At 43.8% G+C, this 12,471-nt stretch overlaps 3 non-coding genes across 3 annotated transcripts; all 3 read left to right on the top strand.

The window, feature by feature from the left end:
- The first annotated feature begins 372 nt into the window (after positions 1-372).
- On the top strand, positions 373-465 carry LOC127213977 (small nucleolar RNA SNORD116). The gene has a single exon (XR_007833703.1). It is a non-coding gene; the product is annotated as a small nucleolar RNA SNORD116 (small nucleolar RNA).
- A 2,386-nt stretch (positions 466-2,851) lies between these two features.
- On the top strand, positions 2,852-2,944 carry LOC127213976 (small nucleolar RNA SNORD116). Its single transcript, XR_007833702.1, has one exon. It is a non-coding gene; the product is annotated as a small nucleolar RNA SNORD116 (small nucleolar RNA).
- A 2,388-nt stretch (positions 2,945-5,332) lies between these two features.
- On the top strand, positions 5,333-5,425 carry LOC127213975 (small nucleolar RNA SNORD116). The gene has a single exon (XR_007833701.1). It is a non-coding gene; the product is annotated as a small nucleolar RNA SNORD116 (small nucleolar RNA).
- The last annotated feature ends 7,046 nt before the right edge of the window (positions 5,426-12,471 follow it).

Raw genomic sequence — 12,471 nt, 5'->3', positions numbered from 1 at the left:
GAGGATCCCCAACATCATTTTGCCAGAGCTGGAGGCTCCCGCCTGAGCCTCCAGTGAAGTTGCTCGGTATTCGTGACAGTCCGCAGAAGGCCAGAAGAAGAAGGTAAGCCACAAAAGACGTGCCCCATCGGCTCAGGATTCTAGGGCTTTGGTGGTGCTGCGAGGACTGGCCACGGGTGCACCCTGTCCTGCCCGTACACATAGCAGATTGAGGCCTCGATTTCCTGCCCCCTTGCCCTCAGGGGTCCATGGCAGTGTGTTCCCAATCCCAGGCCGGGTCCCCTGTTGATATGTCTCACACCCCACCAACACCCGTGAAGTCCATGCCTGTCAGTGCTGAATAGCTCTGTGCAAGGGCACTGCAGAGTGCTTGGATCGATGATGATTCCCAAAAAACATTCCTTGGAAAAGCTGAACAAAATGAGTGAAAACTCAATAACGCCTCTCTCATCGGGACTGAGGTCCGGCACCTTGGGTCACCCAAGTGCTCCGGGAGACAGACACAGGCTCGGGAACCACTCAACTGCTCCTGCCCTCCTCCAGCAGAAGACACAATCCCTGCCCTTGGGCTGGTCCTTTGCCCCTCTCTGCTCACAACCGCGGTCGGGTCGTGGTGAAGACAGAAGGGTTGGCACTTGCTGGCAATCCTCCCTTGCCCTTGTTGACTTGACATCCTGAGAGGCAGTAGGGTTGTCGGCCGGCTCCATGCAGAGGCCCTCAGCTCGATTGCCTACTGTGATACTGGAGCAGGAAGAGCAGGGTCCGCACTCCGTGGGCCTGCCCAGAGTGGCCTGCAAGCCCGTGCTGTTTGGTTCAGATGCCTTCAAGTGCGTTGTAGCCCTGCGCCGGGGCTGCTGAGAGACACTGAGATGAGCAGGGCCGGGTACTGTGAGCCCGCGGCCATAGTTCTTACTGCGTTGAAGGCAGGAATCTGTCAGGGAGCTGAAGGAAGATGGTCAGGGTTTGAGTGCTGGCATGCCTACAATGTAGTCAGGGCTCATGAACCACTTGAGAGTAGATCCAAAGCTGTGAGTGGGATGAATGCCACGGGAGATTGATAGCCAGCCTGGGCATCCTGAGTGGGGCAATCGGAAAGGCGCTAAGTGACACGGGAGGGATTGCTCTCCCTGAAGGAAGTTTAGGCATTGGCCTGGATACAAAAGACAAGGTGGATTCGTTCGTTGGTATGGCCCTTCCCTTGGATAATGAGTTTGCACTTGTGGCCCTCCCCGCGGAGGGCAAACAGTGCATAGGATGTCCTCTGACTTCCAAGGTGCTAGAGGGCCTCAGAGGCCTCCAGGCAAGGTTAATGCATGTCTAGTCAGGTATCGTGTTCTGTGCTATTCAGCAGTGTGCCATTGCTCGCAGAGGCCCTGTGTGTTGGACGTCTCGGGACCCTATCTGACGAATGGCCTTTGGGTTTGAGCCTGCGGTTTAAGAGTGGGCCAAACTTCTTTTCACGTGTTGGACCAATACTCCAAAGCAATTTTGGCATGCTAGGTTCCATATGTGGACATTTGAACCCTTGAATTTGCACTGTGTCTTGGGAGATTCTAATCCGACCTAGAGTCATCATGCTGAGGCCCACAATACAGGACGTACATATGTAGGTTCCCCAGTTGCAGACCTATTTCATGGACTCTAGAACATTGTGTCACACCTGAAGTCTGATTGTGGTATCCTGCTAAGCATCCAGAGAGACACCCATCATTCAGGAAAATGAAGTATTAAGACACAGAGAAGGAGACAGAGCAAAATAGAGACGAGACAGAGACAAGAGACAGAGAAATAGACTAGGGACCTATGTTTGGGTGTCCTAGAGAATCTGCCGTCTATGGTTGTGTAGGCCTAAGAGGACTTTTAATAGTGGAATGAACTTACGTCCCTCAGGTCATTGGCAGGAAAGACAGATGGTTTCCCTTGGAAGGAAAATATGTGTGGGTATGAAGATGCCCACCTGGGTGAGAAAGGTGTCTCCTGAAAGGAGGAGGAAGGGGAGTCATGGTGTGGCGAAGGCTCAGTGCGTCCATGGACGTGGAGACAGCGAGTTGAGGTTGCACTTGTCGGTATTTGCAGCGGATAGTGCTTCAGGGATGAAGTTTTCAGTAGTGGACCACGGCTATTCCTTGAAGATTGTGCTTTCTGTTCTGGGCGTACGTGGCTGTCCTGTCAATCCAGAATTTTAGTGGCATACTACACAGATGGGCAACCTTCCCCTTAAAGGCCAAGGAGGTCAAATGGACAAGGGCAAGCTCTTATCCCCTGGGACGAAATCATCCACAGTGTGGCAAAAATATGCTGGAATTTGGGCAGAGCAGGTGTGGTGAGAGAGCAGACGTGATCTGATCATCCCACGGAGACCAGGCAGGCCAACCCCTTCCAGTCAAAGATGCGGAGTTCCCAGTGTAACGGTGGCGTGTGCTTTTATGTGTTCACAGGGAGTGTCCCATTCTGTGTCCTGCGTGGCCGGAGTGCCTAAGAGGATCCCCAACATCATTTTGCCAGAGCTGGAGGCTCCCGCCTGAGCCTCCAGTGAAGTTGCTCGGTATTCGTGACAGTCCGCAGAAGGCCAGAAGAAGAAGGTAAGCCACAAAAGACGTGTCCCATCGGCTCAGGATTCTAGGGCTTTGGTGGTGCTGCGAGGACTGGCCACTGGTGCACCCTGGCCTGCCCGTACACATAGCAGATTGAGGCCTCGATTTCCTGCCCCCTTGCCCTCAGGGGTCCATGGCAGTGTGTTCCCAATCCCAGGCCGGGTCCCCTGTTGATATGTCTCGCACCCCACCAACACCCGTGAAGTCCATACCTGTCAGTGCTGAATAGCTCTGTGCAAGGGCACTGCAGAGTGCTTGGATCGATGATGATTCCCAAAAAACATTCCTTGGAAAAGCTGAACAAAATGAGTGAAAACTCAATAACGCCTCTCTCATCGGGACTGAGGTCCGGCACCTTGGGTCACCCAAGTGCTCCGGGAGACAGACACAGGCTCGGGAACCACTCAACTGCTCCTGCCCTCCTCCAGCAGAAGACACAATCCCTGCCCTTGGGCTGGTCCTTTGCCCCTCTCTGCTCACAACCGCGCTCGGGTCGTGGTGAAGACAGAAGGGTTGGCACTTGCTGGCAATCAATCCTCCCTTGCCCTTGTTGACTTGACATCCTGAGAGGCAGTAGGGATGTCGGCCGGCTCCATGCTGAGGCCCTCAGCTCGATTGCCTACTGTGATACTGGAGCAGGAAGAGCAGGGTCCGCACTCCGTGGGCCTGCCCAGAGTGGCCTGCAAGCCCGTGCTGTTTGGTTCAGATGCCTTCAAGTGCATTGTAGCCCTGCGCCGGGGCTGCTGAGAGACACTGAGATGAGCAGGGCCGGGTACTGTGAGCCCGCGGCCATAGTTCTTACTGCGTTGAAGGCAGGAATCTGTCAGGGAGCTGAAGGAAGATGGTCAGGGTTTGAGTGCTGGCATGCCTACAATGTAGTCAGGGCTCATGAACCACTTGAGAGTAGATCCAAAGCTGTGAGGGGGATGAATGCCACGGGAGATTGATACCAGCCTGGGCATCCTGAATGGGGCAATCGGAAAGGCGCTAAGTGACACGGGAGGGATTGCTCTCCCTGAAGGAAGTTTAGGGATTGGCCTGGATACAAAAGGCAAGGTGGATTCGTTCGTTGGTATGGCCCTTCCCTTGGATAATGAGTTTACACTTGTGGCCCTCCCCGTGGAGGGCAAACAGTGCATAGGATGTCCTCTGACTTCCAAGGTGCTAGAGGGACTCAGAGGCCTCCAGGCAAGGTTAATGCATGTCTAGTCAGGTATCGTGTTCTGTGCTATTCAGCAGTGTGCCATTGCTCGCAGAGGACCTGTGGTTGGACATCTCGGGACCCTATCTGACGAATGGCCTTTGGGTTTGAGCCTGCGGTTTAAGAGTGGGCCAAACTTCTTTTCACGTGTTGGACCAATTCTCCAAAGCAATTTTGGCATGCTAGGTTCCATATGTGGACATTTGAACCCTTGAAGTTGCACCGTGTCTTGGGAGATTCCAGTCCCACCTAGAGTCATCATGCTGAGGCCCACAATACAGGACGTACATATGCAGGTTCCCCAGTTGCAGACCTATTTCATGGACTCTAGAACATTTTGTCACACCTGAAGTCTGATTGTGGTATCCTGCTAGGCATCCAGAGAGACACCCATCATTCAGGAAAATGAAGTATTAAGACACAGAGAAGGAGACAGAGCAAAATAGAGACGAGACAGAGACAAGAGACAGAGAAATAGACTAAGGACCTATGTTTGGATGTCCTAGAGGGTCTGCCGTCTATGGTTGTGTAGGCCTAAGAGGACTTTTAATAGTGGAATGAACTTATGCCCCTCAGGTCATTGGCAGGACAGACAGATGGTTTCCCTTGGAAGGAAAATATGTGTGGGTATGAAGATGCCCACCTGGGTGAGAAACGTGTCTCCTGAAAGGAGGAGGAAGGGGAGTCATGGTGTGGCGAAGGCTCAGTGCGTCCATGGACGTGGAGACAGCGAGGTGAGGTTGCACTTGTCGGTATTTGCAGCGGATAGTGCTTCTGGGATGAAGTTTACAGTAGTGGACCACGGCTATTCCTTGAAGATTGTGCTTTCTGTTCTGGGCGTACGTGGCTGTCCTGTCAATCCAGAATTTTAGTGGCATACTACACAGATGGGCAACCTTCCCCTTAAAGGCCAAGGAGGTCAAATGGACAAGGGCAAGCTCTTATCCCCTGGGACGAAATCATCCACAGTGTGGCAAAAATATGCTGGAATTTGGGCAGAGCAGGTGTGGTGAGAGAGCAGACGTGATCTGATCATCCCACGGAGAACAGGCAGGCCAACCCCTTCCAGTCAAAGATGCGGAGTTCCCAGTGTAACGGTGGCGTGTGCTTTTATGTGTTCACAGGGAGTGTCCCATTCTGTGTCCTGCGTGGCCGGAGTGCCTAAGAGGATCCCCAACATCATTTTGCCAGAGCTGGAGGCTCCCGCCTGAGCCTCCAGTGAAGTTGCTCGGTATTCGTGACAGTCCGCAGAAGGCCAGAAGAAGAAGGTAAGCCACAAAAGACGTGCCCCATCGGCTCAGGATTCTAGGGCTTTGGTGGTGCTGCGAGGACTGGCCACGGGTGCACCCTGGCCTGCCCGTACACATAGCAGATTGAGGCCTCGATTTCCTGCCCCCTTGCCCTCAGGGGTCCATGGCAGTGTGTTCCCAATCCCAGGCCGGGTCCCCTGTTGATATGTCTCGCACCCCACCAACACCCGTGAAGTCCATGCCTGTCAGTGCTGAATAGCTCTGTGCAAGGGCACTGCAGAGTGCTTGGATCGATGATGATTCCCAAAAAACATTCCTTGGAAAAGCTGAACAAAATGAGTGAAAACTCAATAACGCCTCTCTCATCGGGACTGAGGTCCGGCACCTTGGGTCACCCAAGTGCTCCGGGAGACAGACACAGGCTCGGGAACCACTCAACTGCTCCTGCCCTCCTCCAGCAGAAGACACAATCCCTGCCCTTGGGCTGGTCCTTTGCCCCTCTCTGCTCACAACTGCAGTGTGTCGTGGTGAAGAGAGAAAGTGTTGGCACTTGCTGGCAATCCTCCCTTGCCCTTGTTGACTTGACATCCTGAGAGTCAGTAGGGATGTCGGCCGGCTCCATGCAGAGGCCATCAGCTAGATTGCTTACTTTGATACTGGAGCAGGAAACTCTATAATGCCTCTCTCATCGGGACCTTGTGTCACCCAAGTTCTCCAGGAGACAGACACATGCCCGGGAACCACTCCGCTCTCCCGCCCTCCTCCAGCACTAGACAGACTCCCTCCCCATGGGCTGGCTCTTTCCCCCCCACTCTGCTAACTTTCCCCCCCACATGGCAATGGTGAAGAGAGAAGGTTTGCCTCTTGCTGGGATACCTCCCTTTCACTTGCTCACCAGAAATGCTGTGATAGATGTAGTCGGGAGGCGTAGTGCCTCCTAGCAGTGGCCCTCAGGTCAATGTCCGGTCAGATTGTAATCCGTGTAAGTAGCATTTTCAGAGATATGTAGGTGGCCATCTGTGAGCGAAAGATGTTACGTGAGAGGAGGAGGAATTTGAGACGTGGTTGTGCTGGTACACAAATTTCTCTTTATCTTGATCTTGTAAAGGTATCGTGAAACAGCAATCCTTTAAATCAATAACTATAATGGGCCATTCTTTAGGTAACAAAGAAGGCAAGGGCATTCTAGGCTATAGAGAGTCCATTGGCTGGATAACTTTATAGATCGCTCTCAGGTTTGTAAGCATTCTCCATTTACCAGATTTCTTTTTGATAACAAATACAGGAGAATTCCAAGGGTTGGTTGTTTCCTCAATATGTCGAGCAGTTAGCTGTTCCTAAACCTGTTTTTGTAAAGCTTCTAACTTCTCAGAGCTCATAGGCCATTGCCCTACCCAGTAAGGTTCATCTGTTAGACATTTTAAGGGTAGGGCTCTGGATCAATTGTTTGCTTGGCACTTGTATTCTGTTTTTGTACTGCCTGAATATTTGGTGTCTTTCTTGGATAGTATTTTATAATATTTCTTCCACAATTATGAGGTTATTTTTTGGTTCCTATCTAATAATGGAGGAAAGTTAATTGATGTATTCCCTTGTTGTAATAGATCACGACCCCATAAATTTATCACTATATCAGCCACATATGGTCTCAACCTTCCTCTCAATCCTTCTGGTCCTACACATTCAATCAATCCAATACTCTGTTTTACCTAAGATTCCGATCCCTAAGAATTGAACATTTGCCTCTTGCAGGGGCCATTTGTTAGTTACATCAGCCCCTGTGTCAACAGTAGTTGTTGTGTCAATAGCAGTCTGTTGTTCATCTTAACTACCAATCTAGGCCTTTGACAGTTTTTGGAGGTTTGCCAAAATACATGTTTTTTATTTCCTTCTGTCATGTTTGATTCAATTTCCATCACTAGTTTGTCATCAAGAGTGGTATGAGTTTTTGCAATAGGCACAGGATTTTCTAATTGTTCTGTGGGAGATTGTCCTCCACTGTGACTGGGAATGTTCGGACCACCTTTGACATGGTGGCCTTCAAGATACCCCTGCCAATGTGTTCCCTGATTATAAAGGGTTTCCTTGCCTCTCTCTTGTCGATCTACACTCATTTATCCAGTGTATTCTTTTCCCACACCTTCTACTTAACCCAGAAGGCTGAGGCCTTTTGTTCAATTCATTCCTGTGAGTGTTATTTCTAGAGACATCTTTTTAGATGTCTATCTTACCACATTTAAAACATCTGACATTTGATATCTTTTCAAACCTTTGGAGATGGCTTCTCCTAACCAAGCTTCTATGTCACCATAGTTAAGATCTCTTAAGTTAAGATGTTTTTTCAGACCTTTAGATATGGCTTCTCCTATTCAAGCTTCAGTTTTATTGTCATTATAATCAATGTTGATTATATATAGGACCCATTCATGCAAGGGTGCTGATCTGATTTTTAAAGGCCAAAGCACTTGTTTTTGTTGTGGATTCTCATTCTCATAATCTGATGATTCTATGAGTATTCACCTAGAATCTTTGTCTGCTAACTCTAATTGCACTGCCCTAGATAATCTTTCTAGAAACACACCAAAGTGTTCTCGAGGTCCTTGCCTTATCTTAGTATAGGATTCTATCCTCTCCCCTAATTCATGAACCTCATCCCAAGGCTTCAGAGCTGCTGTACTGTATAGAGACAAGATGTGAAAAAATATGTTCATCATAGGCAGCTTGGGTTTCTGGGTCAGCATAAAGACCCTCACCAAGAATTTTATCTTGGGAGCTTTTTTTAAATTTATTTATTTTTTATAACCAAGTCCATTTAAATAAAAACAAATATTTATAGACAATATTTGGGAATTTGGGCATCGTTCTTTCCAAAAAACTTCCTGCTGGTAAGGGGCGCTGTCATGGGGGGATTCTAAGAAGAAGCAGAAATCCTGGCTATATTCTGCAAGGCTGCTTTGTTCAGCTGTTGTGAATGTAAGATCGCCTGGTACTCAGTTTCAGACGGTCTGGCTTGATCAAACCACATTATTCGGGAAGGAATCCACAGCTTTTCATTTTCTGTGGAAACAAAAATAGAAATCCTTTTCTTGGGGAGCTTTTTAACCTTTCTTTAAGCCCTGAAGTTCAAGAGCATTTGCTTCCTCTCTGGATAAAGCCCTCCATTCTAATTCACAGGAGTTTTCAAGGACAGCTGATATTAATTGATCCCAATCCTTAGGGGTTACCTTGTTATTCCTTCCGGGTGATTCTATTAATTACTTACATATGGTAGGGAGATCATATAACTCCTTCACTTGTATATTCCACATGACTCTAAACAAGAACAACATGTGTGATTCTTCCAAGTTTGGATATCCACTTGGGATGGAACCTGGCCCTCTCAAATCTCATTTGCACCAACTTTCATGTTACCTTTTTAGGATCACAAATTGGAAGCTTAGCTAGCTGATGTCATGTTCTAAGGGAATTCTTTACTTTTATTGCTTTTTGGATCAAAGCTCTCCTTGACAGCCTTATCTCTTTTAACATGAGCCTTGATCGTAACATTAAATTCCTAGTGTTCTTTTTCTCTTTGAAGTGTGCAGTGTATATTTCTTTTTGTCACAATTGCTCTTTTACATTGTGACCTGCATAAAAAATGATTAATAATAACTACATGACATAAACAATATTGAGTTGACTTAAAAATCTTCTTCCAGAAGATTAGTTCATTATTTTTCAAATTAGCATTAGGCAAACCTTTAGGTCAATTTCATTAGGTAGCCAGATTCCTTGCCAAATCATCCTAAGATTTTTCCATATGCCATTTGGTAATAGTACTCTTTTCTAAAGCTTTTTGGGCCAAGCATCTATAGTTCACACTGCTTTTATCACTGCTATTTATCAATGTCTTAATAGTATAGAATATTAAGGTCTTTTTAAAGAATTCTACCATTTTCTTAGCCCAAAGTTTCAAGACATTCCACACTCCTTCAAAAAATAATGTGATCTTTACAGGAATACACTATTCCTGTTATCAATTTCTCTTTTAGTTACTTTTTATTGTTGTGATAAAACACCATGACTGAAACAGCACATAAAGTAAAGAGTGTAATTGGGTTATGGTTCTCCAGAGGATTAGAGTCTGTTATGGCAGAGAAAGACATGGCAGCAAGAACATGTGAAATCTCACATCTTGATATACAAGCAGAAGGCAGACAAAACACTGGTAATTGTATGAGTCTTTTGAAACCCCAAAGCCACCTCAAGTGACACACATCCTCCAATCAGCCCCTGGGCCTAATCCTTTCCATATAGTTCCACCAATTAAAGACCAAGTATTCAAACATGTGAGCCAATGGAGGCCATTATCCTTTAAGCCACCACAGTAAGGTTTTTGACAAATGTAGTCTTGGCTTTCTAGAAGACTATGTAGATATTTTATCTGCATATAAAATGAAATTTTATTTTCCTGAAATGGATAACATTTGGGTATAATCTACTTGAGTCCATTTAACAAACTGTAAAATGGGCTAAAAATTGCAAGGTTTTTTTTTTTTGTTTATTTGTTTGTAAAACATTTTTCGTAGCATGTGTACGTCTCAGTTTATATTGTCACTATACAAGATTTTTTTTTTGACTTTCTACTACTCAGGCTTTGTCACTATGAAAAATTTATTGATTTTTTTTCTGCTTCTATCAAATAGACTAAACTCCTTCTGAAGGTTGTTTCCATTGTGTGGCTAGGAAATTATTTTATGTGTGAATTATAGTAGAAGCACTAGAAAAAGAAATTAGAAACTTGATAAAAACCTAACAAATAATTCTGTCTGATATCATTTATTGAGAGTTTTAAGCTACTGTACAAAAAATCCCAAGTTCCTGGATGGTGGTTGTTACTTTTAACCAGAAGAAGCAGAATAAGAATAAGAGAAAGGGAGAGGAGGAAGAAGATGAAGCGGAAGTGGAAGAAGACAGAGAGATAGAAAGAATGAAAGAAAGAAAGAAAAGAAGGAAGGAAGGAAGGAAGGAAGGAAGGAAGGAAGGAAAAGCACCAGTATTTAAAGTCACATTTTCTGGTCTTAGCATGAATACAAGTTTTTTTTTGTTTTGTTTTTTTTTTTTTTTTCCTGGTCAAATGCCTTTCTCTGCATGTTATAAGTTTTATTCTAGCACATGTAAGTGTACAACAAAGTACATATCAGCCCTCTGAATCCTTACTATGTGTGTTCCTAACCTGTCAATTTTCTGTCTTTGTCCTGGCAGATGATACCAACACTGTTGATTTGGAAACATTATATAGATGGTGCCGTCTCTTCTACCAGCAGATTCACCCAGTCTTCATTATACAAGCTGATGCCTCTTTCCTGTGTAGCAGCAGATACCACCTGCAGATAAGAAATGCTTAACTGAGAAATGCTCATGTTGGGATATCATCGATGAAACTTTATTTTGGGCATGGTGACTGTTTCCCTTGCTGCCACTTGACTCAATCCCAGGAGACTCAGTAGAGAAAATAATATTGCACAAGAAGCTCAAAATGGTGGAAGTATTTAGTGCTCCTATAAATACACACTGCTAATTTTAAAAAAAATATGACATAATCAAAAGGAACTGCATGATTTAAAAAAAATCTCAAAGTATACTTGTATTATTAATACATAAATTATGGACTACCTCTCTTTCAAGAGAGTTGAAAGTTTCCTACAATTTCCCCCTATTAAGGGAGGAGCATACATGTTCTTAAGCATATAAATATATGCAAAAATACACATACTTTCTGGGGGAATTATAGAGTAGAGCCATATTCTTATGCAAATTGCTACTTTTGTTTAAGAGTCTTTTTGATGAGCTTTTTCTATTTCAGTTCTACTTTAATATCTGTGTCATTTTTGAATGACTGCATGACTGCTTTGTAGATGAAATAGAATTATTCGTAGGCATTTATATAGGTGCCAAATTTCTGTATAATGAACTTATATATATAATATGTATATATATATAATATATATATATAATATATACATATGTACTTGTCACCCTTATTATACTAAAATAACCTAATACTTAAATTATTAAAATTAAGTATATTAGCACTTCAAAATTTTTTCTATTATCACAATTTCTTTTAAATGTGCTTTAATAATTTTTCCCTCAATGGCAATGACTTAGACTACCATCTTCACAATCCACATATAATGGGGTTTACCAATATCTGAGATCTTTTCCAATGTGTTAGTCCAAATTGTTGTCTTAAATTGTATTTATTTTTGTTTTTCAGTTTGATCATTTTCATGTTTATTAGCCATCTGTATTTTTTTTATTTCTTCTTTATGTCAAAGTTTGAGAGTATGTGGAGGTTTTAGTGTCTTTTAAAGATCATATTTACAATTGGGGAAAATGAGATTTTGGATTGTCAAACATTGCATGTTTTACACACTTTTGAGCTTTGTTTTGTTATAAGAATGTGTATTATTGTTACATGTCCAACTATAACCATGTTTGCTTTTTATGGCTTCTGAGTTTCATGTCATTTTTGAAAAAAATATATGAGCCCATATCGCCCCTTTCCTTTGTTAATCTTAATTCTTTTGTGTTTTTAAATTCAAATTCTTATGTCATGAAAAGAATTTTGTTTTGAAATCTTAAAGTTGCCAAGTTATTTGCCATTACTTGTGATTATTTAACAATAATTGCCCATTTATCTGTGATGCCATCTTGCACATGTGCTGTACCATCATCTGTGAATGGCTCCATTTTTGTTATGTGGATATGTGTGTCTCTTCTTCTGCCTCCTGTCTCATGTGTCTTCTTGTTGAAAGAAATTACAGTTTAGACTGCAATTTCATCAACCTCAATAAATTAATTTGGGGGAAATTGTTTTTATATAATATTGTCTTAATAATTAAGGACAAGGTATATCTGTTTTATTAAACATTTGATTACTGTTGATATTTTCACCATGATGTTGGGTTTATCTTTCCTTTTATTTTGCTTGTTCATTTTTTGTATGTATCTGAAGGACTTTGTTTTGTTTTCTTTTTGTTTGAGGTTTTGTTCTGTTTGGGGAGGTTAAAGTGGCCATGTTATTACTCATTGTTTTCAAAACGTGCCTAAAATTCTTTGCAAACATTGATTTTCCTCCTTCCAGTTGATACTGATTTTGGTTATTTTCATAAAAGTCCACAGAGTGATACTTTCAGAGCACTTAAAATTGTGGAAATATTACTCACACTTGATTTAAACAATATTAAACAGAATGCTTCTTATGTTGAATAGCAAATTGCTGCTGGTCTGTGTTTCCAAAGACCACCTGAAAGAGCTATAATCAAGCAAAGATGAGTTTATGAAACTTACTGCAGCAAGGGAAAACACCACCTTTACAGGGTTTAGTAGTGGCTTAAAGGTAAAATGGAAGGGCCTTTGGATCTGAGTTTCTGTGGTTTAA

Source organism: Phodopus roborovskii, unplaced genomic scaffold (genome assembly GCF_943737965.1).
Source record: "Phodopus roborovskii unplaced genomic scaffold, PHOROB, whole genome shotgun sequence".
Taxonomy (NCBI): domain Eukaryota; kingdom Metazoa; phylum Chordata; class Mammalia; order Rodentia; family Cricetidae; genus Phodopus; species Phodopus roborovskii.
The sequence above is the reverse complement of the archived record's forward strand: the minus strand, read 5'-3'. Positions and strand labels throughout refer to the sequence as shown.